Source organism: Rhinatrema bivittatum, chromosome 11, assembly GCF_901001135.1.
Source record: "Rhinatrema bivittatum chromosome 11, aRhiBiv1.1, whole genome shotgun sequence".
Lineage (NCBI taxonomy): Eukaryota > Metazoa > Chordata > Amphibia > Gymnophiona > Rhinatrematidae > Rhinatrema > Rhinatrema bivittatum.
In genome coordinates, this window is record NC_042625.1 from 76,806,466 (window position 1) to 76,812,465 (window position 6,000).

Below are 6,000 nucleotides of genomic sequence, written 5' to 3' on the forward strand. Positions count from 1 at the left end.
ACTGTGTACAATTTTGGTCGCCGCATCTCAAAAAAGATATAATTGCGATGGAGAAGGTACAGAGAAGGGCTACCAAAATGATAAGGGGAATGGAACAGCTCCCCTATGAGGAAAGACTAAAAAGGTTAGGACTTTTCAGCTTGGAGAAGAGACGGTTGAGGGGGGATATGATAGAGATGTTTAAAATTATGAGAGGTCTAGAACGGGTAGATGTGAATCGGTTATTTACTCTTTCGGATAATAGAAAGAGTAGGGGGCACTTCATGAAGTTAACATGGGGCACATTTAAAACTAATTGGAGAAAGTTCTTTTTTACTCAACGCTCAATTAAACTCTGGAATTTGTTGCCAGAGGATGTGGTTAGTGCAGTTAGTATAGCTGTGTTTAAAAAAAGGATTGGATAAGTTCTTGGAGGAGAAGTCCATTACCTGCTATTAAGTTCACTTAGAGAATAGCCACTGCCATTAGCAATGGTAACATGGAATAGACTTAGTTTTTGGGTACTTGCCAGGTTCTTATGGCCTGGATTGACCACTGTTGGAAACAGGATGCTGGGCTTGATGGACCCTTGGTCTGACCCAGTATGGCATTTTCTTATGTTCTTAACTTTGGGTGACCGGAGAATTAGATCAAGGGCATGCGCTGGATGTGCTGTGCTTGGATTTCAACAAAGCTTTTGACAAAGACTCAGAAAACACATAAATAATCTGAGAAGGCTGGGGGTTGGCTTCAAGCTGGTTGAGTGAGTTGCGTGAATGACGGGGGAGGTTAGTGGTAATTGGAGTTCATACTGAGGAGTGAGGGGTGATTAGTAATGTGCCTTGGGGGATCAGTTCTGTTCAATATTTTCTTAAAGAATATTGCAAAGGGATTAATAGGATTTATTCATGTACCAGAAGCAATTGAAAACATGGTTAATGTCATTAATTTGTAATATTTAATCTGATTGTAGGTGGAATAACAAGACTGGATATAATGTGAAGGCAATGTTTTAATGTTTCTGTATTTTCTTGGGGTTTTTTTTGTATTTTATTGTTTGTTTTATGTTGTACATTGCTTAAGGAGATTTTATTGATGAAGCAATTAATACAATTTTAATTAAATAACTATAGGGAAGGCTTGTCCTTTTGTAGATAATGCTGAAACCTGCATCAGAATGGACACTGCTGCCTGGGTAAACAATAGGAGGAGTAGTTCTGTGCTTAGCAGCTAAGATTCAATGCAAAGAAGTGCAGTCATGCATTTGGGGTGGAGAGGGAGCAGTGGTTGATTGGGGGGGGGGGGGGGGGGTGAGATAGGGGCAGGTACCACTCAGGAGGGAGGCATCGGAGTGATGGTACCGAGTGATCTCAAGACAGCAAATCACTGTGACAAGGTGGTGGCTAAAGCCAGAAGGATGCTGGGTTGCACAGGGAGAGCTAGCATCAGTAGGAAAAGGGAGGCAGTAATGGCTCTGTACAGGTCAGCTAGAGTATGGTGTTCCGTTCTGGAATCCACAGGCCGGAGAAGGGCTACTAAAAGTCCTATGAAATGAGACTTAAGGACCTTAGCATACCCTGTGGGAGAGGAACAATATGGAGACCATGCAGATACCTCAAAGGTGCAAATAATGCACAGGAAGGAAACGGTTTGCAGACGGCTAGCAGCTGTAGAAGAAGTCATGATAGGAGGGTCAAAGAGGGGTTTTTGCAGGATTAACATTAGAAAATATTTCTTCAGAAAAAGGGTGCTGACTGTATGGAACTGCCTCCCAGCTAACCGAAGCCAAGGAGGGGTGCTTTTAACTATTTATTTTCACAAATGTAGTATCTTATTATGTATGCTTTATTGTAAATGGTTTTGACTACGTTTACCATATAAAATGGTACATAAATAATTTTAAATAAATGGATTATTAAAATGATACGTCATTGCAGAGAAGTGAAAGGAAAGCTGGGGACGGTGGTATTGCACTAGGAAGAAAACTGGACAGACTGCTGCTGAAGTCTGACTTTCTACGTGTAAGATGGAAAGGAGACTTAGGAATGGAAGCAGTGAAGCCCGGCTATGCGCTGACACCCGAAGCTGCTGCCTTGATGGGCAGGACCAGCTCTCCTCCTCCTTGTAAGCCCAGGGCAATGATCGAGAGGACCCCCCCCCCCCCCCCCCCGCCCCAGCCACATCACACTGCCATTGGCTGTGTATGCAAACTTCATACCCATCCTGTCCTGGACGGAGTAAGAACATGGATTACAGGGTCATTGGCCCATTTCAGGGGCAAGATTTTTGTGTCTTTATTCATTCTCTTCCATCCAGCTCCCAGGATTTGTAGGCTGGTTTCCTGTATGTACCCAGATCAGTCGTCCTGTCCAGCAGATGGAGACAGAGAGAAACTGAAAGGGTATCCTATATCAGGACATTGCTCACCCTGCACTACAAAATCCAGGACTACAAGCTCCAGAATGCATTGGGGCTGGGAGGGTTGGTTTGTTTTATCCTGGCATGTGCTGACTCGGCCCCCATTCATCTGGCCACAGCGTGCACACTTTCTGCCACACTTTATGAAGGGCCTGTGCATGACTGGTATAAAGCGCAGAGTGATTGGGCCGGCTCAGCCCCAGTGCTGTGTGCAATGCTATGGGAGAGGGCCCCAGTTTGATCCCTGGGTTGGCTGGGAATGCTGAAGCGGCCTCCCTGGCTGCGTTTAGAGCCCTTGATGCACTGTTACGGAAGGCGTCCTGCTGCGTGGTTCCTGGCCTCCAGACTGTCGCTGCAAAGACCAAATCAAGAACACGGGGAGGCGTCTAATACAATAATTGTAATTGTGAATGATGGCTCATGGGGCCAGGTCCCATCCCTGGCGGGAACAAAAAGGAGAAAAGTGGAAAAGCAATGCTGGAAGGTGACATGTCTGAGAGAGGTCTTTATGGATGACCTCGTTCCTGCTTATTGTACTACAGCTGGAGTATTGTTTTTGCTGGGTTTTCATTTTCTGTAGGGTCACTCACTTTGTTACACGGAGTAGCAGGAGCTACAGCCAATAGTAGTAGGGTAGATATTTCCCTGCCCCAAAGGGCGTGCAAACATACGTTTGTACCTCCGGCGAAGTTAAAAGTGTAAGCCCAGTGTTACAAGAATATCAGTGGGCTCAGCAAGATGTGAGCCTCAGCTTCCCTGGCCACTGCTCTAAATACTAGGCTGGTGCTCCATGCTGGCACATGGAACTGGCTAATCCTGAGTCCCCTCACCCCCATCCATGAAGAGGCCTGAGCCAGGATATTCGCTCTTTGTGTGCAAAAGATATACTTAAGCCCCTGAAACCTCAGACCTATGACCAGCAGGATGCACTGCAAGTGCGGGAGGCACACTTCCTAATGGGTCTGCAGTAGCAACAGGGTTAAGACAGCTTCATGTTTGTTCTATCTTCTCTGTTTATCTAATGCAGTGTTTCTCAACCCAGGCTGCTGGGCATGAGGTACATTTGCATGCTCTGCCTCCATTGCATGCAAATCTATCTCATGCATATTTATTGTAAATATCCTGAAACTCTGACTGGCTAGGAGTGTCTTGTGGACTGGAATGAAAAGCACAGATGTAATGAAGTGACTTTGTTATGCTTTACTTGAGAGATGTGAAAAATCTCCGTTATCCCAGCCTCTCCAGCTGTTGAATCCTAAAGCTGGAATTGAGCAGTGTATGCACAGGAACACCAACTCTGCTCTTTTGAGGAATTGGCCTTGCTTTCTCATCCTCTTCCTGCTCTCTTGATTACTGCAATCAGTGGCCTGTGAGCAGCTAAGTTGCTTGTTAACTGTGCTGCTATGGAGGGGGGGGATGGGACACCAATCTACGTGAGCCGTGTCAGTGCAGATCTAGTACAAAGAGAAGTTTGTAGGGAATCCCTGACCTCTGTGCTGGGAAGTGATAGGAGAGCATCCCTAACACCTTGCCAGAACATTGCATCAGTGCTGGCTCAGAGGAAAGAGTACCCCTAATGGTCTGCTGTGATATTGGTCATGCCTATTACTTTAAGCCAAGGGGAGAACTATTTTCTTGAACTTTTCTTAATGGAATGGTTTGCTCGGAGAGCACAATCTGCTGCTTCCCTCGTCCAGTATGTAAAGGTTGGTTTTTCCATGTCATGGTTTTTCACAGATTACCTGGAGCCCACTAGTGCTCCCAAGATAATGAACACTGACCAGAACAACGCTTGGGAAAACGAGGGTCTTGGGCAAGGCAATAAAGTGTAGATGCTTTGAATACGTACTGCAGATTTTTTATTTTTTTTTGCTGCTCTAATTGACTTGTCCAAAGGCAGCACAATGTTGCATTGTCTTTCCTTTTGTAATCTGCTGGCTCCACTCATGCTGGCCTGTAGATAATTTCAAACTAAAATGTCAGAGCTCTCCACGTCACAGAGGCATGGGGCATCATGTTTTAGAGAAGAGCAGGGAGCTTATTCTGCCCTGAGTTTATGAGTGGGCCGAGGAGAGCGTTGGCTACTTATTCTCAGGCCTTAGAAAGGCTTTGGCCAATCAGGCGCTGCCCTGGCCTTGCACCAGACCCTCATCTTCCCAAGAGGGGATCTGGTGAGAAGAACCCAGGAAGTGCCACGCAGGATCAGTCCAAAAGCCCAGCTCTCGTGGTGGCTAAAACCGGATTCCTTGGAAGTACGCAGCAAATCCAAAGGAACGAGTCCTTTTTTTTTTTCATTGCTCATGACCAGGGATAAGCAATGGCTTAGTTATCGCTCTGCTGGATGAAAGGAGGTTAATTCTGATTCTCTAAACCAGCCCCTTCCATCTGTAAGATGCACACAGATTTATTTATTTAAATTTTTTTTTCTAGTCCACCTATTAAATGGCACATGCTAAGCGGATTACAAGCATAATAAAACCAAATATATTAAAAGCAAAAAAAACACGATAGCATTATTACACACTCTCAGAAATATTCTTCTTACAAACCAGGTATTCGTATTTAATTCACAGTGAGCAATGAAATAAAACATTAAAATAATTATGTCATTCCATTGCAACAGAAAAGGCTTCCCCAAAGAGAACAGCCCCTGCTAATTAATGTGCACTGCCTTCTTCAATTTGCCCTAGCCTGACGCCTGGTGAATGTTGCTGTAGAGGGCTGCATGCAGGCTTTTGGAGTCTGAAGTACAGCTGTCTGCCCTAGCCTGCTCCTTAACTGTCTCCAGAGACAGACGTCTTTCCTGGGGCTCCCTCTGTCCTTCCTTTTAATCAAAGACTTTCCCCCATTCCATGCCTGTGGGAAAATCTTCCCTAAGGCCTTCTTCCCCAGCAAGTGTAATAAATGCCTTTTATTTCAGGGTTTTTTTTTTTTTTTGCTTAATCTGTGTTGTCATGGAAACAGCAACTGTATTCTCAAATTTCACCTATAAAATGTTGAAAGCCTGAGGGTGAAAATAAATAAATATGATTTTAGGTTTTTTTGGTTTTTTTTTAAATTGTACGTGGGGATAAAATAATGTCACAGTGACACGAGCTCCTGCGAGCAGCTTCTAGTGTCTGTGCCATTCTCCGGGGGCAGTGTTTGCTGTAGATCAGAGAGACCTATTCCAAGTTGTCCAAGGATGATAACCTACGAGCTGTTTCACACAGGAGAGACCTTTGCTGCTTAAGGCTTTGGCTCTGCCTTCCCACAAAGCTGTCCCAAATCATAGGATGGAAGAGGCAGATGTTCAGGCCAGACAGGAAAAAAACAAAACAAAAACCCAGAGGGATCCGTTTCAGATCTGTTTTGGCATGTAGGGATAGGGTAGCTGTCTAAAACGAGAGTAAATCCTCTCTTTTCGGTGTCATTAGGCTGTGTGAACTGCTTTGGTGTTTGTTTAAAAAAAATGTATATTCCATCTTTCTAAAACAATCAACACAACTTTATAAATGTTACATAGTAAGCATAATACAATAAAACAAAATAAACCACAAATCAGCCACATAACATGGTACAAAAATTACAGACCAACCAATCTTTTGAAGCTCATGCCACCCA